At 42.6% G+C, this 26,076-nt stretch overlaps 1 protein-coding gene and 1 long non-coding RNA gene across 2 annotated transcripts in view; one reads left to right on the plus strand and one right to left on the minus strand.

The window, feature by feature from the left end:
- STPG2 (sperm tail PG-rich repeat containing 2) overlaps positions 1-26,076 on the plus strand; it is a gene marked incomplete at its 5' end in the record, with an annotated part of 587,105 nt that overhangs the window by 459,867 nt on the left and 101,162 nt on the right. The window lies entirely within an intron of this gene.
- On the minus strand, positions 15,550-18,930 carry LOC112550504. The gene is made up of 3 exons (XR_003094392.1): positions 18,802-18,930; positions 16,821-17,028; positions 15,550-15,823 (listed from the first exon to the last, which is right to left on the minus strand). It is a non-coding gene; the product is annotated as an uncharacterized LOC112550504 (long non-coding RNA).

The following is a 26,076-nucleotide window of genomic DNA, read 5'->3' on the forward strand; positions in this document are numbered from 1 at the left end:
CTGCTGCTGAAGGGGAGGGATGTGAAGGGTGAATAGCCACAGCACTCACCTAGGCTCCAGAGCTATGTCTAAACTGGGGCTCCAATCAGACCCTGTCGGCATTTTTACATGTTCTCCACAAGGTGTGGAGAGGCACTTTAATTAGCGAGGCACACAAATTAAAAGTGCCCAGTCATCACATATATCAGCATCCCTATGGTGAAAAAATGGTGGTGGGGTGCTTTGGACTAAAGGTCGTTCGATGAACTTTAGTTCAAAGTGCCCCACCACCATTTTTCAGTGCGATGCCACTGATACACATGATGCTAGAGTCTGCTGGAGCACGTTAATTTCCATGCTTCCCCAGACTTGATTAACTGAGTCTGTTCCGATGCGCTGCATTTCCAGCATGTAAGAGTAGGCTCCCTGCATGTGTTTGACCGCTGGTGAGCTCAGAGCTTAAGACACATGCACTATACAGCCAAAGGAAGGGTGTGAACATGCTGCCATGTCCTTCCTGAATTTGCCTCTTCGTAGGTTTGTATCAGAGACCAAAAGGCTGGGGTCTCAGAGTTAGAAGGAGTCAGTGTTCCCCCCCCACCACTCTAGAAGCCATATCTTGGCTGACTTCAGGGGTACTCAGGTGAGATAAGGCCAGAGTCTTGTGCAAGTGCTTCCCTGGGGGAGTCCGTTCAACATATCAAACAAAGTTATTTACTGTAAGATAAGTAACTGCCTATTCCAGATAGGCAAACAACAAGCTGGAAGGTAAGAAGCTATATAGTATTTTGCTGAATATTTCTTAGCTCACCTAAAACCATGATGCCATGGTAAACTGCCATTAAAAGTACTTTTGAGGAGTTACATGCAGTGTATACTTCAAGTGGAAATCTTTAAAGACTATATAATTGATGTTTTCATTCACAAATATGTTGCATAGTTTTCCATTTTCACATCATAATAGCTTCTCCACATACATTATACAGTCATCCTGGCAGTAGTATATTGTCTCTATTGATTTGTAGTAAGTCTATTCAATTTAATTTTGACAACATTGAGCACATACTACATGTCCAAGGTCTTGTTTTGATAACATGTTGTTTAATTTTGATACTGTAATCTTGTTTCCATAAAATGATATTAATAATCTTGTTTCCATAAAACAATATTAATGATGTAATGATATTGCTAATTATACTAAATTCTAGCAAGTAATGAAAAAACAGTTACTGTTTAGTAACTGATTTGTTATATCCAGACAGATCCTATTCTGTGTGAAACCAGATTCGTTTTGACTAGCAGTATCTATTGGGACTATGCTTTCACACAGCATACCCAGTTGCCTTCTCTTAAAGGCATACATTCAGTCCCTTCAAAAATTCAAAATTTCTAGTTGTAAAGGGTCTTACATTAGTGGAAAGTGGGATAGGTTGTGGGTTCTATATGGCCAAATGGTTGAAGAATTACAGTTATTGTAAAGGAACTGACTGTTTTGTTGTTGTTTTTTTTCTTCTCTGAGTCCATACAGATATCACTCTAGGTGACTGGCAGGTGGTTCTCTCTCTGGTGCTACATGCCAGAAATAATATGTCAACAATGACTATAAGACTGCCCTACCAATCTGTGCAACAGATCTAGAGACTGACACCACAGGATACTGGTTTCTATTGCCTGCACAGCTATATATGGAGCTCCAAGTAGCAGCTCTTAAATTTTCAAGTTTAGAGATGCCTCTGTAAAAGACCAAGGAGGCTCCCTCAGTTCTTGGTAGAAGGTGTCTTCATATAAGACAGGGGATTCATTATACTCAGTTTGTAAGAACCTTAATATATTTTGAGACTCTTTGTTGAAAGAGCTTTTCCTTTGGTTTTATTACCAGAAGATACAGACTTGGTGATTTGTTGAACAGTTTTGTCCTATTGAGGTAACACAAGATCTTTCTTACAGTGTTCACAGTGTGCACGTTAACCTCCACAGGGGATAAATGAGATCTTAGATTAATACAAATAAGTGGATGCATTGAATAATTTTCTTTATGAAAGCTGTGTAGGGTGGTCCTGTCATTTGTATTTGGCTTCCACTTAGGAAGCAGAGATTATAACACAAAAATATAGTCCTAATAAACAAAGAATACAAACAATGTGAGAACACAGTTTCAAACAGACTCCAGTGATAGGAGGGGAATATAAGTCTCAGGCATAGAAAAAAAATCCTGTACAGGCAGAAAAAAGCATATGTGTTTATTAATTTGCTGATAATGGGATAATCCACAGTAACAGGGGAAGGTGCATTTACCCAGCGAGAATTATGGTGAGAAGCCCTATTTTGACTAATAAGTCTTGTTGAAGTATCTGGTTCTGAATCAGAAGATTCTGTATCTCTATAAAACAGTCTCTCAAACTCAGCCAATCTCTCAAGCTCAGCCAGCTAATATACAGAAATAATGTCCAGATGTAGTAATAGTCACTAGACTTCTATAATGTTTGGAGTTATCAGTGACTTGATTTATGGTTAAACTTAGAGCTGTACCACCTCTGAGTACTAGTAATGCTGTACTGAGGAGTCAGAGTCAAAAGAAGCTATTAAGATAACTTGAGGCTTGTTATGTCTTACTTTCCTAATGAGCCTGGGGATCATAGTAAAGGTCCATCTATTTTGATTAGAGATGAAACAATGAAAAAGCACAAGAGGCATCTACATGACACTACATCAGCATAGCAATATACTTCAGCAGTGTAGCATCCACTGGCATTTACACGTGAACAGCAGCTACTTCACCACAGTGACGTACTCCCCTGGTATAGCACACTGCTGTGGCAAAGTAGCTGCTAAAAATAACTGCACCATGCATGCGTTGCAGTACAGGCTATTACCGTGCTGTGATTTAGTACTTCCAAAAGGATGCAAGTACTCAGTAAGAATGTTGCCATAGCAACATGTGTAGACATGCCCACAGAGTAGATTTTTGTCCCATCTAATCAGAATTCATTTGAGAGGGAACCCTAGGGTCATACCATGTCTTCCCTAGGAAAATACAGGGTCTGTCACAGACAAATAAATGGTTCTCTATTGCAGGGCACTAAGGTGCCCTGCGCCTAGAAGAGCAGGAACTGCCTGGGGAGAGCCCAAAAAGCCGGGCAAGAGCCCAGGTGCAGGCTGCCATGGCAACCGGCTAAGGAGGAAATTAGTCAGCACCTGTACCTGGTCAGCTGGCAGGAAGGGAAAGGGCTTTGGGCCCATATAAACCCCAGGCTGAAACTAAGGGAGGCAGTTCCCTGCCAGCGGCTAAGGGGGATGGAGCTCTCTTAGAATGAGAAGGGAAAGGAGCCCTCTTAGAATGAGAAGGGAAGGAGGCCTGATTAACCTCTGCTCTGGGTAATGGTAAAGGGGCAGAGCACACCTTTGGTAGCCTATGTTAAGTTACAGCTCAGGGGCTTATGTTTTGTTTGTAGTTTTATAAGACTGGTGGTTTGGGTGAGGCTATTTGGGGAAGGAGGAGGCCTCATTGGGGGCACAGACCCTGGTGCCAGGGAGGGCACGGCATGCTGGGGCGTGGAGACCCTGGCGCCAGAGAAGGTGCAAAGACAGGGCTGTGGAGAGCCCAGTGAGGACAAGGGGCCAAATTATAATGAAGCTGAGGTGAGACAATGCCAGTACCATATGTGAGGCTTGGGGCATGGTAAAGGGATGGTTGGAGCCACACATATAGCCCATAAGGCTATGGTGTCCCCGAAACACCCATTGTTAAATGGGACCCACAAGGGGTCTGGGAACCCACGGGGTTCAGTAAGTCCATCGAACCGTGTCCAAGAGGACTTAAAGGCAGCCTCCCTATTTTCATATTTTTCATCAAAGACATGGCGGGCAAGAACTGAGGGTGCCCATCGGGCCAAATTGGCATGGTGAAGGGGCCTTAGGAGAACACAGCCATCCTTAAGGACCCCATCCTGTGATATTCTCCACTTCTGATAAAATTGTCTTAATTACTGAGTTTTTAAGGACACATTTGTGAAGAAATGAGTATGTCTGCTGATATGACAAACTGGTTCTAAACTTCAGGAAAGTGTAGCACAGAATAATGTGATGCTGAACATACCATTACTAAATGAAAAAGGCCTATCAACAGGGGCAGATCTAGGGGGAGGTACAGTGGTGCAGTTGCACCCTTCCTCCCCCCCGCCCCCCTTTGATTCCTGCTCCACCCAAACTTTAAAACCAACTGCTTGGGAGGGACAGTGGCACTTTTATTTATGTAGTCCTGAGGGGGATCAGTTGACTTTATCTCTTATCATTTACCTGATTTGTGGTAATTGTTCTTCATTCCACAGGTGTTAACAACCCTTTCTCCTTTAATGTTAATCTTGATGTTCCATTAATCAAGTTGCCTTTCTTCTGCAATTTTTCAGTCTGTTAGACATTCCGGGTAATATCTCCCATCTTCCTTCTGTTTCATAGCCTTGTTGATTATTTATTTATTTATTTATTTATTTATTTATTTTCCATCTAGCTAAAAACCTTAACTCAAGGTTAGTCATTTTAACTCAGGTGAACATTAACTTGAGTTTGGAAATAAATAACAGTGCAGTATCTTTGGATGCTCAAGAAGGCTAGATTTTGTATTACATATTTGAATAAGAGATGTACATTTAACTAGTATGACTACAGGACTAATGTTTTGACTATTTTTGCCCAGTTTGTTTTGCTTTTTTAAAACAAATCAACACATAGTCCAATAAAGTTGTTGTTGCTGGTACGTATTATAAAGCTTTGGTCCTTTTTGGGTCAGTGCCTTGTTCCCGAGTGACGTCAGGGTGAGACTGCACCCTGGGGCCACCTAGATGGTTTTGGGCACTGCCCCTACTCCCTTGCCATGTCTTTGATGTTGATTGATGGGGAGGCAGTCCCTGTCAGTGATCCCAAAAGGGGTCTTGACCCTGGTCTTTCCTCGTGGGGCTCCAAACCTCCCTTTTACCTCGCCCTTCCCACATCTATGGCTTGGGAAGATGCTGCTCCCTGCAGTCTTCCTTGGAATGATCACTTCTCATCCATGCTACCCACCTCTACCTCAGTCAGGTCCTTCTGGCCATCAGTCTTTCCCAGCTTGATCCCTGGCCTCTGGATCGCCTTTTGGGAAAACTAAACCTGCCCTGGCCTGGGGTAACGGTAACTTAGAATACTTCTCAACAACAAAAAAAGGTATTCGGTGTCTGCCAATGGGTGCCTATGATGCTGGCTCCCCGGATCCCTTTGACTAGGAGCTAATCATTCCTTTTCCCACCACCTGGTGGTACTTAACACTTCCCCATAGGGCTCTGATGCAGCTGCTGCCAGCTCCTCCCTTTTCACTGGGCTGCCCGCGGGGCTCAGTCATCACTCATTGCCCCTCCCCACCGCAGTACCTGAGTTCTCGGCCACTGTGGAGGCTCCACTCAGACCAGTAATTGAGAACCACTTCTCTCTGCTGCAGTTCTCCAGCAATCCTTGGCTCCTAGAGCCTGGATTCCTTGCTGCGTCAGCCAGGCTTCCCCGGCTAACACTAGGGCTTCTTTCCCTGCTGAAAGGTGGCCGCCGCCACCTGTGTCTCCCAGCCAGCATGCCGTGCCTCTCCCTCCACCCAGGTGACTCCTATTCCAATTGCTCTTTGAGCAGCCCGCGCTCCTCCGAGGCCCCACCCCTTGGTCTCACCAATTCGCAGGCTCAGACAGCTCTGGATCTGCCGAGCCTGCATCGGTGTTTCCCCACACCTGCTGCTTTTCTCCACCCCTGTGGTAAGTATCAGGGCTCATCGGGAGGGATCCGGGGCCATGTTGGGGGAGCTTTTGCCTTCCCTCTCACAGTTGTATTTAGCTTTGCTTTGAATTTAAACTGAATAATGTAATGCCAGACCCCAAGTATATTATTTCTATTTTTCTGTACCTGGAGAAAAACATGTGTAGTATTGATGCACCATACCATCTGCACCCCCCCCCCTTTTCAAAATCCTAGATCTGTCCTGCATGTCAACATAGGAGAAAAGTTTATCTTCCTTTTATTTGTCCATTTTACATGATGCATCATATTTCTTCATCAAACCTTGCAGAGTGATGTGCTGAATCAGAAGTAGAAGTGCTCTGCAGCCTGGATGATTAGTTCTGCATGCTAGTGTGTTGAGGATGTGTGAGAAAGTATAAACCTTGAGTCCGTAGATGCACGAGATTTGCCTGTCAGCCTTATCTTGAGGTCTCTGGAGATTTGGGGTTAAAGACACAAAAATGTGACACGGAAAACATTAGAAAAATCTTTTTGCCAAAGTGGTAAAAAGGGGGCATTGAGAATAAGTACTGATAGATTTAGACTCTGTCTATGTGGCTGGTCAGCTCACTTCACGCAACCTAAGAGAGGCTGAAGATTAATCTGTCATGCAGTGTCACATAATTGGTGGGATATCTGAACTCTCCAGGGAATATTTCCAGTGACCTTAAAGGTTACTTTGTCAGTGGCCTGGTTCAACTGTGAAATAGTATACTATCTTGGCTACAGACATGGTGACAGCCAGGCATCTGCTGCCACTGCTGAGGCAACACAGATCCCTCAGGTATACTGGGCACCTGAAGGAACTGAAGTGGGACAGTAGGCAGTTAAGAGTGCAGGTGGCTCTCAACCCATGCCAAGGCATGGATTGTGGCACTGGCAAAATTGCTCATATTTGACTTGTTTTGGGGACTGCCAGTTTAGCTGCAGAGTCTGAGTTCTGTGCTGGGGAAACTAGGTCTTGTCTGGTTTATGTGGATCTGTTTGAGTTGCAGAGGATATGCTTAGGGGAATGTGTATGACTGGTTGTGAACTAGGCTCTTGTCTATCTTGGCTTGTAAAAATTAGCCAATGGTGATTGGAGACATTGTTGGCAGAGTAGTAAATACCTCTTTTCTGGAGGGTAGGGTGTCAGGCACTCTTAAATCTGTAGTTGTCCAGTCCCTACTCCAAAAAATCCTCTTTTTGACTCTGACTCTTCAGCCAGCTACTACCCTATTTCCCCTTTTTGGGGAAGGTCATTGAATGTATGGTTGCTTGACACCTTCTGATGCAGCTGGATGCTATCAGATTTCTTGACCCCTGTCAATCTGGCTTTCATCATAGGTATAGTATATGAAGACTGAACTTGTGACTTTGGTCAGCAATCTTCATCTCTAGATCAATGGGGGAAACTGTACCCCTGTGTGTGGTGGTCGGTGATTGGAGTTGACTGCAGTGTTACTAAGAAGGTTGGCTTTGCCCAAGTAGAAAAGTTAGGCTTGTCAGAATTCAACGACACAGCAGCAAGTGGCGCAGGACTACTGAACAGTGAAGTTTGAGTCGGAGTTTGCTAGGGAGTTGCCCAGATACTTTCCTTCTTGCCCTTCCTTCACTGTAAGTTTGTTGAATGGAAGCAGATGAAGGAGGAAGAGGATTTTTTCCCCCTAGAACATAGCGGCAGGAGAAAAAGGAGCTAGCACTATAATCAACAAGATGGGTGGAAAGTGTCAAAATGCCAAAGCCCCTGCCACTGCCAGCTCTTCCTCTGCTAGTAGCTGTGGAGGCTCTGTCCAGGCACAGCTACTGACTACCAAGGCTTTCACCCAGGTTCCTGGCTTTGGAGGGACTGCATGTCCCTGCCAGGGACAGCAAACTGGGAGTACTGCTCATGGTGTGCAAGGTGCCTCCTTGTGGATTCTCTCAGGAATCAAATAAGGGAACTGTAAGAGGAGGTGGATAGGCTTATAAGCATCTATGAGCATGAGGCCTTCATCAACTTGATGCACAAAGACACCTTCAGCACAGGACAGCCAGAAGTATTGGAAGACACTGAAGACATGCATTATTTGGAAGGTAAAAGCTTGTCGCCTCTGGCAACAGACAGCACTCATCTTCTGAATCTATGGCTGTCCTGCTGGAGAATGGGTATGAATCCCTGGCATCAGATGAGAAGGAGCAAATTTAAAGACAATAATAGGAGCCTATACACATGCAGTGAGGCTGCTCCAACATGCTGTAATTGCAGCAGGTTGGAGTAGACTTGACTGAGTTTTCTGGAGCTTGCTAAGTACCATGCTCCAGAAGACTCCAGAACTCATGTATCAGCATTCCTGTTCTGAAAAATGGTGGTGGGGCACTTTTTAACTAAAGCTTGTTTGATGAGTTTTAGTTAAAGCACCCCTGCCACCATTTTTCAGTGTGGGGATGATACACAAGAGGCTCCGGGCGCTTTAATTGAAGTGCTTCACCCTCTCCCCACTCCCAGAGCATGTTGTGGCAAGGCACTGGTAGTGCTTGACACTTTAAGGACTGGGCCAGGGAGGGCAGGTGCCTTATTAGGGCAGCCATTTTAAGGCCCAGCTCCCTCAGCTGAGGGCAGTTTGTGATCAGCCAGCAGAGGAGAAATATCTCTCTGCTGAGCTCTGCCAGGAACACTGCGGAGGACACAGTAAGGCTATGGGGACAGAGGAGGCCTCATTTGTCCTGGGTAAGACATGAAACTGCACCCTGCCAGGTAAGGGGGGGGGTCTGGTGGGGCTCCCTGTGGTGGGGGAGTCCACAAGAAATGCCAGGCCAATCACCTTCCCACTGAAAGGCGAGTGTGGGGTGCTTATAACCCCAGCCCTACATCCCTGGTGGATTCAACTGGTGGGGGGGAGCCCAGGCTCATGGGTGTCCTGAGGCAGGGCCCAGGCTGGCACAGAGACCTAGAGCAGCACCCAGGCTCTTCATGAGTCCTGTGGCTGCAGGGACCCTGAGAGAGGGCCAGGCAGGCTATGGCCAGCTGAGCCTCACAGGGTGTAATACCACAGGGCAGAGGGCCATGCAGGGCTATAACCACCTGAGCCTGTCTGTTTGTGTGTATGTTTTATGAAAGACCCAGTGCAAATCACTAGTGGATGCCATCTGTGAGGCTTGTGCCACAGTGTAGGGGTGGAACAGAACTGTGGATATCCCCCTAAATATCAGGGTTCAAAATGGGCAGCCTCTCACCTGATTAACATCCTAATACTATTACATCAAGGCATGGCAGGTGAGTGAGGTGGGTGGCTGGCTCATACACAGGAGGCGGGCCGGTGCTTGCACCAGGCATGAAACCTTGCCCCTGTCGTAACGTGTATAAACACCCTTTCTATTTGGGAGGCTTTAGCAGGAAGGGTTAAGTTTTAGGGTCTTATTTGGGCCATTGTTATATCATTCACTATTTTATTTTAATATTTGATCTGTTTTTATGATTTAGCTTGTTCTTATTGTAAGCCACCCTGAGCCTGTTTTTGGAGAGAGCAGCTCATAAATCAAATAAATGAATAAAAAATAACAAAAAGAGGCCATATGAGCTCATAGATAAATCTTTACACAACATGCTTCCTAAGAGTCCACCTTAATGTGACCCAAAACTTACTTACTACAGTCTAGTCAACCTTTATTAGGAGACTATTTCCATTAGTTAATAATAATTTGTTTATAAAGATTTTTTACTTTAGATAGTTATTCCTACATTGCTCTAAACTTTTTCTAAGAACACATCTCCCACTTTTTGGTATAGCCACAATAGTCTACACTAACTAGAAAAAAAGAAACAGAAAATCAAATATACTAAATGGGTATTAGAAAAAAATCTAAATAGGCATTTTTACAAATATCCACTATTTTTTAAACATTAACATTTGATATTTGTAGTGTTAAAACTTAATTCCAGAACTGCTAATAGTATAACTATAACAATTGTCATTCCATAATGATTTGTTCTTTCTAGTTATTTAAAGTTAGGTTGACAGGAATATAAATCAAGTCATCGGTACTGGAAGTTGAATTTTTTTGTTCTTAAAATATCTGGATTCATAACACAAAACAGTGTGCTGTCTTTTGATGCAACTTTACATGTTCATTTTTATACTTAATAATGGAGCATAATCATATATAGGATTTAGATTTCACTTTTTCATTTTTTTAGGTTATTTTATTGGTTTACTTTTTTGTCTTTTTATTAGACTATTCTATATATTTTTTTTTTCTTCGTTCCATTACAAACTGAGGGGAAGCAAAGTCAAAGAATAAATATTCTACTTCCCGCACAGTACATAGCCTTGCACTGTCAAAAATGTCACAGGTTAATGGTACAACTAAGCTCCATTTATCTTATTCTGACAGCTCACCCAACCTAGCACAATCTAACAACAACATCCTTCCTAGACCAGGTGACATTCCTAGCCTTTGTTCTCTTAATATGGTGCTTCTAGAAGCATTTGCAGTAATTTTACACAGAATGTATGTAATACATCCTCTCTTATTATGCATGATGATGATGGAGAAAATTTTAGCCTTTAATTCAACTCCAGCAGTATGGTTTTAAAATATGGAGTTTCACCTTAGTAAATTACTGAAATACTGTGACACCCAGGATTATGTGAAAAATGACAGTATGCATTTTTAATCTTCAGCCTTTTTTATTACACTAGTTTAATTATTTATTAAAGCTAAAAAGGCCAATACGTACTAGAGAGCAACCTAATTTTATCTTGAAGACTAGTATAATTTCTAATCAGTATTGTTAAGATCATCTAACAAATATATTCAAGTATTTATTTGGATATTTCTTATATAGAAACTATTGATTGAAATCTAAACAAGCTTTCACATTTTAAAGATTCTGATGCAATTTAAGTAAAGTATTTAAAAATTCTGAAATATAAGTATTCACCATTGTGTCTTGAATGCATTTCAGTCTAGTTAAACCCAATGGCTATATCAAAGCAGAACTTTGATACCACACACAATGGTGGCTTTTCAAAGATATTTGTAATTTAATATACTTTGGTATTTCCAATAAACATGAATTTCAGAAGAAATTAGCACTATTAACCCTTTTTTCAGAAGAAATGGCACATAATAGCTTATTATCCTTTTGTCCAGCTTTGCGTCTTGGGTAAACAAGGCACTTGATCTAAAAAGGGTCTTTGTCTTGTATGCTGTGTACACAATGGCTGTTTATAGATGTTATGTTTTTCTAGGTTTAATTCAGACTACAGCTATCACTATATACACGTGGACGTCTGTGGTCCAAATTAAAATTTTCTCCAGTCTGAATGAACTAATCCTCATTGAATGACGCTAAAAGTTAATGCAGAGTAGGGCAGTATGAATTAGGCAATTTAAACTGTATTAATTAACACACGCACATGCATGAGTGCATAATTACAGCACGTCAGAGCAGCCTCCCGACTCGTATACAGGCACCCATTGTGCCTGATAGCCTCTGTTGTGTTGCAAAGACCCAACTGAATTTCCCTTGAAGGAATTGATATTTGCAATGCCTATCTGCATTCCTAAAGAAAGCTTATTGAGTTCCTAAGGACTATTTTTCCTGAAAGAAATGCTGCATATATATATTAAACGCTCTAAAAAAGGGCCACCTATAAGTTTATCGGGGGTGACCACCAGTACCTGGGTGAATGTTTATTCACCAGAGTGCCCCAAGGGATGATGAGGTCAAACGGTTATAAACTACTGCAAGACCATTTCATACTGGACATAAGGAAGAATTTCTTTACTGTCCGAGCCCCCAAGGTCTGGAATAGCCTGCCATCGGAGGTGGTTCAAGCACCTACATTCAACACCTTCAAGAGTAAATTGGATGCTTATCTTGCTGGGATCCTATGACCTCAGCTGACTTCCTGCCCTTTGGGCAGGGGGCTGGACTCGATGATCTTCTGAAGTCCCGTCCAGCCTAATGTCTATGAAATCTATAATTAAAACACCCCCCACAAACCCCTGGAGCATGTGTAAAAATGCCCAACTTGCCAACAACACGTCACCATGACTATGTATCAGTATCCTGACTAATCCTGCAGCCCTGTCCAAGCACATGAGCTACTGGTCCATGAAAAAGTGGGCAACCCCCTTGATTATTTGTTAATCCTTCATTTGAATTGAAATTTGTTTCAAATTGTGTGATGCTTATCAGTCAACACAGTTTAGAAAATGGTGAGCACATCTGTAATGCAATCTGCATTTCATTCTGTGGAAGGCAGTAAAACTTTGTAGATAGTGCACTGGGTTGGAACTCTGGTGACATGAGTTCTATCCCAGCTATGAACAAGGCCTGGCAGGCAGCCTTGAACTCCTTTGTGCTTCAGCCATCTCATCTGTAAAACGGAGATAGTGATTCTCACTTGGTAGAACACTTTGAGATCTTTTGATGAAATATATAACATGAGAGCCAGTGTGTGTGTATAATAATAATAATAATAATATAATATAATATTTTACTCTCTATATGTTTGCGTTCATAATAAGCAATTCATGTCCCATTCAGGTTCTGATGAAGAGATCCTTCCAAATCCATGATGTTGCAATCTTGCCAAAGTTAGAATATTCCCATCCCTCTTCTTTCTCCTTGTACTGGAAAGAGCAAATTTTGCATGGTATGTTCTGGCTTATTCCCATTTATCCAAAAATTGTTACTGTTTTTTCTGACAGTAGGCATACCAAGTGGGTCATACTTCAATGTGCAGTTGTAAGACTGTTTGTAGACTACTGAGTCTAACCCTAGTGTCAACTCTTCAAAAAGAGTTTGGACATAATGGAAGCAGTTCAATTAATGTCCACAAAATGATCCAGGGATTAGAAAACAAGTCTTACAATGAGAGGTGTTAAGAAGCTCAATCTATATAGGTTATCAGAGAAGGTGGAGGATGGAGTTGATTGCTGTATTTATTCTTGCATATGGAAGAACTACAGTAGTGTTTCAGCCTTGTAAAGGCATAATAAGATCGACTGAGTGGCAGCTGAAGTTAGGGAAATTCAACCTTGGAATAAGATGCAGTTTCCTAGCAGTAACCATAATTAAACTTTGGAACAGCTCAATAGAGGAGGTGATGGACTCATCATTGCTTGAAATCTTTAAACTGAGATTAGCTATCTTTTGTAATAGACACATTTTAATCCTTCTCCTGGGAAAAATTCAATGGCCTGTGTATTCTGGGGATCAGATTAGATGATCATACTGGTCCCTTCCGGCCTTAGAGTCTATAAATCTGTGTTCCCAGGAGAAGACACGAGCACAAACAATAGCAATGTAAATGTAAGCATAAATAAAACCAAGAGAACTGCTTGGTTGGAGCTTATTTCCTATAATTAACAATGAAAAATGAGAGGAATATAACACTAGACTTCAAGGTGGTGTCAGGTTTTCAATATATTTTAAAATAATTTATGTTGTTTCCTAAAAATTGAGTTGCTTTTTCTTCACTGAATCGTAGCTAATAGAGTTCTAACATAATGGAAGTTTTATGACAATGGCTCAAGAAGCTTCAGGTATAATGTTGTAGCAGATTGACATACAGTAATAATAACCACAATTATTTTATTTCAGCATTAATAGTAGCTCTAAGAGATTAATAAATCAAATGAAATAGACCCTTCAGCTTGTTACATGTTCCACAAAGAGAGATATTATAAAGGAGGACTGTTGCATCATTAACATATACTTGTGGAAAGTTATCATAGAGTTATTTTGAGCCACTAAAAACTCTGGCTCTAGTATTTTTGCACTGATACATTGAACAGTTTTTTCCTCCCTCCAAAGCTAATGTTTCTTAATTTGTATAGATCATGGACTTCCATCAGCTCGTAGTTAATATGAAAGTAATTACAAGTACAGTTCACATTAACTAAATAAATATCAACAGACAGGACCAGATTAATGCATAGGCAAACTAGGCACATGCCTAGGGCTCTAAGTCAAGAAGGGGCCCAGTTGTTTTAATTATTATAATTTTTGAGTGAAAAAATTAGGGTCCCCATGAGTGTTTGCCTAGGGCCCACTAAAGGGTTAATCTGGCCCTGTCAAGAGAGCTAATAGTTAAAGATGGACCCAATAGAGTGGGCAGTGAAATAACTTAGTTATATTATTGACTTCATTAGCCGAGTGAGGATCATATCGTTGGGGTGGTATTTATGCAGTCCTTATGCAATGCAGACTTTTCCAATGTTTCTCCCTCTGCTTCCCCCTCTCCCCTCACCCCAGCTTTACAAGTAATATTTTTAAAGCTTTTATAATCCTACTAATGCTAGAAGAATTCTTTCAAAATATATATATTTTGTTTTGGTTACTTAAATGGCAGGACCAGACAACTGAATGAGCAAATTGTTTGAACTATAAGGATGTATTCTGTATCAGCTTTAAACCATTATTAGATTATGTTATCTGTATTCATGGAAAAATTTAAAAAATCAGTATGTAAGTATAATAGGTATACAGAGAGGTCTAAATATTATTGATTATTTTGAACTGGATTTAATGTAAACTGATTAGAATGATACCTTTAACTTTGAATGTATCTGGTCATTTTAGGATCCTGGATTCCATATTTTTTGTACCTCATATAGACATCATTACCAAGACTAGTATTACAAAAAATGAACCTAGTGTCCTGAATGAGAAAGTAGTTGACTGGATTTTAATTGTAAACAGATAATAGAAAATCCAAGCTAACATCACTTAAGAAAATTGAGTTATTTCAGATTTATTCCAATGTAGCTGAGTCTGTTATTAACTTTTGGACCTAGAAAATCTGATGAACTTTAGATACAGAATATGGTGTTTTATAATGGATTGTTGCTATTATAGAGCAGGGCGGCCAGAGTTACTTACCCTGGGAGCCACATCTGATCCTCCACTAAAGCCGGAGAGGTGGGATGGGTAGGCGGTGGTGCTGGGCGACCTGGCATGTGATGTTAGTCCTCCACTGAAGCCCTGCCCACTTCTCCCTGAGGAGGCAGCCCAGGGGAAAAATGGGCGGGGTTTCGGTGGAGAAGCCCCAGAGAGCCGCAAGAACTGTGCTGGTGAGCCACATGCAGTTCATGAGCCATGATTTGGCCACCATTGTTATAGAGTCCTGTGCACCATTTGCTAAGTTGTATATAAAGCCATTCAACCAGCCATGAGCACATGATGCATGTCACAACTTACATATTTAACAGAGTGAAAAAGGTAGAAAAAAAGTTTTCTTATTATTTCTCTGGCTTGTACCAAAGATTTATTCCTCACACAATGTTGTTAGAATAGTTTTAGAATTTTGATACCTAAATTAATTGATATCAGACACACCCTTTACCAAACACCTTATTAATATAATATGTGAATCAGTATTCACTTTTCTTGTGCTTTTGTTTCCTGTACTCCCAGACCTGAAATATAGACACATTTTTAAAAGATCTCTCTTAAATGTGTTCCTGACAACAATATGTACATAGCTGAATCAGTGCAAAGTGTAATAGGAGTTTCCCCACGCCTCCAATAGGAGTGCCCATTGTTGTAATTCACAATTCCTTTGAAATTCTCAGGAGTGCAGCCCTAATACGATGCTACCTGTCCAGTTGGATTAAGGCTGCACTTATTCAAGGGTCCTGTGGCAGCTCAGTCAATGACATCTCTCATCTCTTATTCTTCTTTCCATTTCTCCTCTCACTTATTTCCCATTCTCTTGTTCCTTTTATTTCTCATCTCTCATTTTAAGTGCTTTCTAGCTCTTAGATTTTCACAGAAATATAAATAATCATAACAAGACTTAATTCTTATAGAGATTTTACAAAGTAGCTATAATTATCAAGCAAAATGGAGGCATGGTAGAGCCAAGGAGTTAGGAAGATTTCAGTATTGTACAGACTTTTTTGTGGTTAGTAGAGGATAAGCTTGTCCAGTAATGCGTCTCCTTGTGGTAGATAGGGTACTCTAATGGAGAGAGCATGTGACTGGGACTCCGGAGAGCTAGTTTGTACTCCTGGCTCTGCCACTGACTGGAACTGTGACCTTTAGCAAAGCACCTCATCTGTGGCCCTGTTTCCCCATCTGTAATATAATACTCATACATTAATAATCATACCTTAAGAAAGGAATTATGGAATGGAAGAATGGAATGGGGGAGGGAAAGGGCACGTGCGGGGGGTAGATCAATGCCCCCCACAGCGAAGGAGGGATTGGGACAGGGGCTGGGGCAAGTGCTGCACAAAGGCGCAGCTCGTCCAGGGGGTGAGGGGGCGTGGCTCCTGTCGCTGCACACTGCTGGTCTGGGAGCTGCTCGTCTGGCAGCTCCTGCCACTTATCTGGGAGAGCATGGGGGAGGAGGCTGTGCCCCCAAATTTGCATCTGGCGGGTGGGGCCGGGGTTGCACTGCATTGCGTTCTGGTTGGGCACGGCAGCTATGCTCTGCCGCTGCTTGCCCAGCCAGGGCGGGTGGGTGTGCGATGGAGCCACTGCGCTGCTTCCGGGTAAGTGGCATGGAGCAGTGGCAGCCACCCCCCCCTCCCCCTGACCCCTGGATGAGCTGCGGCTCTATCCTGCACCAGCCCTGCCCTAGTGGGGTGAGCAGTAGGAGGCATGAGGGGGGGAGCGTGTGCCCCTGGATTGGGGCAGGGGGCAGAGCGGGGGCTATGGGGGAGCTGTAGCCACCCAAAAATTTACTATAGCCCCTGCTGCCTGCCCAGAGCATAGCGCGGTGCAGCTCCAGCCCCACTCGGATCCGGGGGCACATGCCCCCACCTCTCAGATCCGGGGGCACATGCCCCCACCCTCGTTCCCTCCCAGACAAGCAGTGGGAGCAGCAGCGGAGCTGCCAGACGAGCAGCTGCCAAACCAGCAGAACACAGCGGCAGGAGCTGCTCTCACCTCTGCACCCTCCAGATGTGCCATGCCTTCATCCCTCTCCTGCCTGCCCCAGCTGGGCAGTGCTTGGCCCAGCCCCTGTCCCAGCCCCTGCTGCAATCCCTCTTTCACTGTGGGGGTGTTGATGTGCACCCCCACACACACCCATTCCCCTCTCCCTCCCCCTTCCACAACGCACACTTACCAGCTGGATGCAGCTGTATCGAGCCCCATAAAGGAACCATATATAACATTGTTCCTATGGGGAAATTGGTTTTGAGTTATGACGTTTCAACTTAAGACATAGTTTCCAGGAACCAATTATGTTGTAAATGTGAGGACTGCTTGCACTGGTAAGCACCTCGTTTTCACATCTCCTTCCAATAATGGCATCCTCAACATCAGAATGCTTTCTAAGGAAAAAGTTACGTTACACTTAGACCATACTAAATCTTTGGAATATTAAGTGGTATATTAAAGTTTGAATGTGCTGTGAGCAGTCACAGATTAAGTGTTAATACCATCTCTTGCCTGCACATCTCTGACTTGTCACTAAAAAATGGCAGGAAGGGGCATGACTAGGAACCAGGTTTCATGCGCTCTATTCTTGCTCTGGGTGTGGGGACAGATGGCTGGGAGTGGTGCGCCCTGGGATTCTAGAGGACTGCAGATTGTTTGTTCTATCTCCAAAGAGCAGACTAAAGTTACCTTAACACAAGCTAGGTAACGTGGGCCGGAGTTAATCTTCACCTAAAGTGGCATAACTTTGAGGCACTCAGAGGGCACTTAGAATGAATTAAAGAACTTTAATGTGCAGATACTAGCTTTTAAGTGCCTTCAGTATACAAATATACATGCCACTTCACCTTAATGCTGCATCAGGAGTTAGTTTCCTCCTGACATAAAAAGGAGTGCCACCAGAAAGCAGTGCCAAAAATAGTGGAATGCATTCTTATCCTTCAGGACAGAGCCCAAATCGAGTTGCCAGTATTGGGTTTTGGGTTTGGTGAGGATTTGGGGGGAGGGAGGGGTTGGCTTTTTTGGTACTATGACAAGTTGGGTTGTATGAATACAGAATCATATGAACATGCAACTGTGGCTTCCTCACCTTCCTCTAAAATATAGTTTTATTAGCGTAGCGTATATATTTTCAGAGAAATTTCTCTTGAAGGTTTTCTTTTGTTGTGATATAGCATCTGAGATATTGTAATATTTTTGTTTTATCTGTGTTTATGTTGTAATAATGCATGCTTTGGTTTCTCTGAAGAAACTGAGGCACAGGGAATGAAGGGATAAAAGAGTCCCTGCTAGGCCCCAGGGCCTACTTGAGGTATGAGACAAGAGGGATATTGAGTATATAGGGAAACAGGGAAGAAACTAGCTTGTTGGAGATGCCCCCAGGAAGGGGCCCTGACATAAGAACCAGTGGATTGAACAACCTGATAAGGGTGTTGGCTGGATAAGGGAAGACAGCCTGAAGAGAGGGGACAGCAGTGCAACTTTGGGGCTAGGGGATAGCTGGAGAGGGCCAGGGACTAAAAGCCAAGGATACCAGAGTCAGAAAATGCCAGGGCTCTCCCCACCCATTCTAGAAGCCATTCCTGAGCTGGTTTCAAGGGGTACAAAGAGAGACCAGTAAGATGGAGGTCCAGAGCAACTACTCTTCTGGCACTCTCTGTGACAGTCTGATATCATGTAAGCATATCGAACTAGCCCTTGGGGTTTTGCTACAAGCTTGGAAGTATGTGTGAAGGAGTGAGACAGAACTTACAGCATGGAGGGCCAGCAGGGCTGCAGCTGCAGCCCAGAAAGGAAGGAAAAGACCCACCCAATTTCCGGAGCAGCATCTCACTCAGGATTGGGGGAGGGAGGCCACTCAAAGGTATTTCTGGCCCTGGAGAGGGGCAGAGGAGTCAGTTCCCTGCAGGCTGCAGGGAGAGAGGAGCGGCTGAGTATCCTGGCAGGCAGAAACTGCAGAACCTGCCTGAGGAACACTGTGGGAGTGACCCTGAGGCAGGTGGAGGCCTGCAAACATGCAGCTAGTGGTAAGCTCTGGAGTGGAGCTGCAGCTGAGGATCTGGAGCGAAGGAGTCCACAAGGCCTGTGTGAAGGAGTGAGACCAAATGTACAACATGGAGGACCGGCAGGGCTGCAGCCGCGGCCCGGAATGGAAGGAAAATACCCACCCAATTTCCAGAGCAGCATCTCACTCAGGATTGGTGGAGAGAGGCCGCTCAAAGGTATTTCCGGCCCTGGAGAGGGACAGAGGTGGGTCAGTTCCCTGCAGGCTGCAGGGAGAGAGGAGCAGCTGAGCGTCTCAGCAGGCAGAAACTATAGCGCCTGAAGAATGCTGCAGGAGTGACCCTGAGGCAGGCCAAGGCCTGTGAACAAGCAGCTAGTGGGAGTCTCCAGAGCGGAGCTGCAGCTGAGGATCCAGAGCAAGGACGTTCACAAAACCAGAGTGAATCTCTGGCCTGGAGTTTTTCCAGCAGAGGATCTGGAGGAGGGTCTGAAGGGAAAAAATCTAAAGTCACAGGTACAGCCTTCCTGCACAGGGGGAGAGACCCCGAAAGACTGTGAACGTTCATAGGGGTGCAGGGCAGGCTTGCGCAGCAGAGAATGGACAAAGGGATTTGTTCTGGGGATATTGCCAGAGCCCGATAAGAAGGCTGAGAAGCAGCTGGGGGTGGGGGGGGGGGGGGGTGGTTCTGTTATTTCTTTTGCTGTCTTTTTTGTTTGATCACAGGCTGAGACCGGCCCCTGGAAGGGTGTACCCAAAAGAGGCATTAGGACACCCTGGTGTGCAGAGAAGGTTACAACAGGCAGCACTGCAACCTGGCTGCGAAAGAACATCGTAAAACACCATCTGGAGAGGATAGGCTGGGGGAAAGGGGAGGTTTGGAGCCCCACCGAAGACACAGGGATCAAGACCAGGCAGGATCACCGCGGGCATTGCCTCCCGGGAATATAAAGGTCATCAAAGTCATGGCAGGACAGAAAAACGTAAGATCCACTGCCTGGCAGACCAGGTGATCCAGAGCCAAGGTCTACCCTGTCACCACCTGTAGGCATACGAGCTCAGGGCAGTTCTAGCAAGCCCTATAATACCTACAGATGTCACAGTATGTTACAATGCTTTTTCACTCTGTATTGAGAATGGAATCATGTTGCTCTATAAAGTAAAGACTATGGTTGTAACTAAACTATTGCGTTCTCAAAGATTTATGGAAATATGAGTGTGCAGTGTTTATATACAATGAAGGCTGCAACTGACTAATTGTGGGATATGTACAAACGTAGCTGGGAGATTGGGTGGTGAAATTGTTTGTCCTAGTTTGGAAAATATATAGGCCACTTGTGCTTTTGACAGATATTTTAGGATGTCCCTGGGGGATGGTCATATAATTCCTAGAAGTACAAAAGATTGTAAATAACTTCAGCAGTGAAAGAATTATTTTTTATTTTGGTGCCCATCTCCAGTTTTTTGGGGGTTTCTTAATTATATGATTTTTTCCATAAAACACTTGTTCTGACCTACCTCTGCTAATAGTATTGGCCTTTTTTATCGATTTTATGTTAACTAGCCCATAAAGAAGATTACAATTTTGCTAAGTACTTTTCCTAATAAACCTTATCTTGGTTCATCTAGTAAGGTAAAGTCTAAATCTTTTGTGTATAGTAGCAGAGATGTTGCCAGCTCAGGCAACACTGCCTTTACAGGACATTATTAAAGAGCAAATAAAGAAAGGGCAATACGTTTTCTATTAGAAATTGGGTCAGCTCTGTGCCCTACATATTTTAATAGTTACCTATGCACTCTACACTTAGATGCAGCAATCACGGAGGAAAGACTATTTAAAGAATTCCTTGTGTATATTTTAAAGACCGAAATTTATAAAGAATAAAAACTAGATTTGAATTACCAACAACCTTCTCCATCTTTTCTGTTCATAGGGAACCAAACTCTACCATCCGTTAGGATATAACAGCATTCTTACTTCTCCAGGGCTAGCTATTTAGGCTAGCCATACACTCCGAACATGCAAGCTATTTAGGCATGTTCAGAGTGTATGGATGGCTGTGAAACTATCTCCTTTCTGCCTCATCCTGCAACTGTGACTGGCCTTTGTACAAGGTTCTATGTCCCCCAACCCCATATAGCTGTACAAGGATGAACCACTCTGTGGCCCATTATTATTTGTCAATAAGTTATATTAGCAATAACCATTTTAATTTCAGTAGAAATTGTACTTCATGTTTTTCAGCTGGTTAACAAAGACGCTTAGAGGAACATCGGTGGTCTCAAATTGCTGGACTGAGGAAAATACTTAAGCACACTATTTAACTTTTAAACTTAAGTAGTCCCATTGAACTTCAGGGTCACACAGTTAAATTTGAATAAATGCTTAAATGTATGGTGGAAGGAGCCTGCAGAAAATAAAGGAAGATACACTTTTTTAAGTATATTCTCTTGTTTTCTTCCAGTAAGAGTACTTTAGGAACATTAACATGAAACAAATTCATATTTTTGTGATGTTAACAGACAGCAACTTGTTTGCCATGGCAAAATATGTCACTGTACCTACTGCATGGACATAGAGCTAAAATAAATAGTAGCTATACATTTATTCTATCTTCCTTCTAAGTGAATAATAAGTAAAAGGTATTTTTTACAAAACTATTTGAACACAATATCAATACATGGATTCAGAATCTGGTATTATGGAGTTTCAAGATACAGATTTACACATCTGTAGTGGTTGAAATTTCATATTCATATTGAATTACTTCAACAGCTGCAGCTCAGAAGAAGAATATTTTTTTTTCCATAGGAATTATTAACTTCTTTTTAGGAGCTTTACTGGCATTTTAAAGTGTATCCATGTCTCTTTTTTCAGTTTCTCCAGAAAAGGGTAGAAATTCTTTTCAAACTTCTGTTGGAAATGAAATGTTAATATCCATTTACATCTGCAAAACCTTCTTCATAAAAATACAGGATATTTTAAAGATTTTTTTTTTATGTATGAAAACGTAATTGAGGGGTAACAGCTTTATTTTTTTATTTGTATCACCAATTGTCTTATACAAATAATGATTTTTAGATGTGTAGGCTCTGATATCTTATGACGTTAGGAATAGTTTTCACAAAGATGGTTTTGTTACATTGGCTATAAAGCTAATCACTGGATGATTCAAAGTATATTATCTTTTATTACCTGGCTTTTTTAAATCGTCCATAAAAATATGTAACTACAGAGGTAGTATATTGCAACACCAAATTTGACCTGTAGTTATGTTTTCCCACAAATAAGTATTTTTAGATACTTTACAGACCTCACAGAGCAGCGTTTCTTGCCAAATAATATGAATTTATTGGAGTAGCAGAAAGTGTCTAGTACAGAGACAGCATGTGATACCCTCCTAAGTGCTTACTGTACAAGTCAAGTCTTCTAAGTCAATGGGATTACTCGTGGAATAAAGGACTTCTCAGTATGAGTAATGATGGTGTAGTTGGGCCATTAGGCTGCAACCCAGCAAAGCACTTAAGCACATGCTTAACTTTAAACCCGAGAGGAGTCCCACTGTCTTCAGAAAATCAATGGGAGTTAGATTCCTAATTCCCAGTTGTGCTTTTGAATATCTTCAATAAATCTATTGTAGTATATTTTGTAAAAGTAATCAATTTTTAATACTTATTCAAGGAAAAAAATCCCCTATATCTAGAATAATAAGGATAAAAAAGAATGAAAGCTGAAATTATAGAGAACAATTCTGCAGCAAGTGTCGTGGCCAAATAAATAGAATACACCAGATCCTGGACATTTTCCTGAGAATGTAAATCTGTGGACTAGGATTAAGAGCTAGTAAAAGGAAAAAAATAGGATGCTGAGTTTTTCAGCTGGATTTGGAAAAGAGATGCCATACCAGTCCTAAGACTGTGGTTGGAACGTAGTGGTTGTATGATGTATCAGTAGACGGATAGATTAGATAGTATAAGGTACTTTATAAAGTACCTCACCAGCACACTGTTTTCTAAAATATTTGACATAGAGTAGTACCTATAAAATTGGCAAATTGAAATAAATTATAACAGAAAGTGAGAGGATTTCCAATAATTATAGGCTGAATTATACCAAGTTATAGTTCAAAGTAAGGGTACTGTGGAGCTGCCCTGCTCCAGTGAGAAACAGGGAGGCTTTCTGCCTCAGGAGGGTCTTCCTGCAGCAGTTAGGCACTTACTCAGAGGCAGTGCAACTGCCACTACATCCTTTGATGGGATGCAATGTACTCTTTACAGCTCACAAGTGCTACTGACTGTGTCTGAGATGTTAGAGCCAGCGGTCCTTCCTATGGCTTGTGGTCTGTCTGCCCTCTGTTGGATCTCCTGGCTTCTCAATTCAGTTTGCTCCCTGACTCCATGTTCTATCTAATTCTTTGGCTCCCTTACAGCTTATCCCTGGACCCTACTCTCTGTGTGACCTCCTGGCCTTTCAACCTGACTCATCCTCTGACTCCATATTCTCTGTCTGATCCTTCAGCTTCCTGACTCAGCTTGCCCTCAGACCCAGTTCTTAGATTGACCCCTCCTAGCTCCTGATCTAGTTCGTCCCTGGAATCCGCTCCTTCCACCCAACCCCAGTTCTCTCCTAGTACCCCCAGTGATCCTTGGACTTGACTGTCCACAACCTGAAGTGACAGGTTCCAAACTTCACAAAAAAGAAGTATGCTCCAACAAAATCAATCTTTTGACCAAGAAGGTCCATCTAAGTGTACATTTTCAGAAGGAGAATGAACAGGTTACCTGACAATTCAATTGCAAGAGTACTTAGATGATAAAAAAGGAGATCGTATACCATATCTGAATACAAGTTGTATAAATACAAAAGGTTAGTCTTAATAGTGTAAAATGTAGATACACAGCACTCAGGTCAGAACATTATAGAAATGAGATTTTTCCCTGTAACACTGACCTACCCAAGCAACATATGTTGTAAATATTATGGCATACATTAACAGAGTAAATGCATCCTTGCATTTATCTTTCTCCTCAAGGACTACTCTATGCTGTACTGTTCAATGTTATCCAAAGCAGAAGCTTGCCCTTAGTGTCTGAATCTCCACTTAGGGCATCTCTACATCATCAAAGGATTGGGCTATGGATTGCAGTGGTGAAGCACAAGTCTGCTCCACACGCATTCCACCTAGAAGCAGATATAACTTAGCTCCACTTCAGGCATGTCAGTAAACACGTCTGAGACAGCAGGTGAATTTACTGGCATGCACCCTGCAGCACATGAAGTTGGCTAGATCAGTGTAACTAGGGGTGGGTGAGAGAGGCACCAGCCCAAGCCAGTAGCTTAGGAGAGGCACCAAAATCGCTCCCCACCCTTGCAGAGTCTGCCCCAGTGGCAAGAATAGCCCCATAACATTGCTCTTGCAGCAGCAGCCAATGCACAGATACTGTGATGCTGCTTTAGGAGTAAGAGCTAGAGAGAGCAGCGGTAGCAGCAGAGGCAGCAGAGCTGGGAACTTCATTTATATAATATGGTAAGACTCCTGTGCCCCTGCAGCCCTCCCTCTTTTTCATAGGCTTGACATTTGCCCAGGGTGTAAACCATGCTTGTTATGCCACTGGTTGAATACATTACATCCATTACATAGTGTGCAATGTGCTCTGTGTGCGTGTGTGTGGTGATTTGCTGCTGTGTCCATGAGCATATCTAGGTTTTTGAAAAGAGGGATGCAGGTGGTGTGGTGCATCATCACATACAATACAACATATTTTTCTCCAATTAAAAATAAGCTAGAGGATTTATCAATATTCTAAGGGCCCAATGCTACATTATTCAATTTTAAATCAAAGCAAAAGCAAATATAACTTTATCTGAATTTGCACTAATTTGCTAGATTATATATACAGTTTAAAAAACACAATAAATTAGACAAAAAAGTAAAAAGGTATTGTGTCGTTAATCCTGTAGTCATTGTAGTTAAATGTACATCTTATTCAGACTCATAAAACAAAATCTAGCTTTCTTGAGCATCTTGACAGTGTATCTGACATGTCACTGTTAATAATTTCCAAACCTGAGTTAATGTTCACCTGAGTTAATACTACTACATCTGAGTTTTTTAGCTAGAACTAAAACAATCTGCAGGGCCGTGAAACAGAAGAAGGCTATTACCAGGAATGGCTAACAGACAGCAAAACTGAATAAGAAAGGATAGCTTGATTAATGGAATATCAAGACCCTTAAAAAGGCGAGAGGGTCATTAACACCTGTGGAGTGAAGAGAGATTAATGGGAATCAGATAGATTGATTTTTTTTTTTAATTTTATTTTTCTACCTTAGGCCTCGAACAGGCATTCATTTTTAGTGGTGGAAATTTCTGAGAAATCGCTGCAGCTAGAAATCTGTATGAGAGAGGGAACAATACAGGTATTCAGTTTACAACTGCCCCCTTTTCCCAGCTTACTGTACTTTGCCCAGACTGGGATGATCCTAGTCTGGGGAAGGTATGGAGAGCAGCAGGGCAGATCCTCTGCCCACTTCCCAGACTGGGACCCCTAATCTGGGAACCAGGTGGGGGCCAGGAGCAGCTGCTCCACTCACAGTCTGGGAGGGGAATGAAGCAACCACTGAAGCTCCCTATCCACTCACCAAACCATAGATGCCTGTTCAAGGGAGCAGGCGGGGGCTTTGTCTTGTTGCTTTACTCCCCTCCTGGATAATACCTGGAGGGGAGTGTACAAGCATTAATTCTTGTGGGAGAAATTCTCCCACAGGGGATATCTTCCAGGCTGACACATGGAAGATCTTTCTCTGAGACGGGGCATGTTTCCTTTAGGAGGAATTGAATTCATTCTTGTAAACTTGTAGTTTCTATCTGGAGAGCAGTAGTTCTCCCAGTACAAACATAATGCCTTGGTGTGGCCTCTGCAATATCAACAGTAATACTATTTATTATTTACTGATTACTAAAGAAATAAAAAGTTAGAAGTGTTTCGCTTAAAGTCTGTGACATTTGGGTGTTACAGACACAGCAGGGGCCTTTGTATATACCACATTTTTTGCCCGTTTTTGTGCAGCGACTGCTTGAATGCTTACATGAGCAGCTTTTCTGGATGCTTTAAAAGTCTTTCTGGAGCATTAAACTAAAACTAATCAGACGCAGTTTAGTTTGGCTCACCGGGAATTAAAGCATTGCACCCATGGATTCATTGCATGCAAACAGAAAGGCACTCAAAGACATGTAATGAGCCTCTTTGTCCATCAGATGGCACTGCGACTTTTTTGTAGTTCACCGCTTTGAATTGCTTTTGCTTTTGAATTGCTTTCTTTTTTTTTTTTTTCTTGTGTGGTTTGCCAGGCCCCTGCTTCCACAGCTGTGTGGCAGGGCATGGGCATGGGGTGGGCCAGTGCTGGCAGAGCAAGGGCATGGGCTCCCAGGGGGACTTG

Source organism: Alligator sinensis, unplaced genomic scaffold (genome assembly GCF_000455745.1).
Source record: "Alligator sinensis unplaced genomic scaffold, ASM45574v1 scaffold305_1, whole genome shotgun sequence".
Classification (NCBI taxonomy): Eukaryota; Metazoa; Chordata; order Crocodylia; family Alligatoridae; genus Alligator; species Alligator sinensis.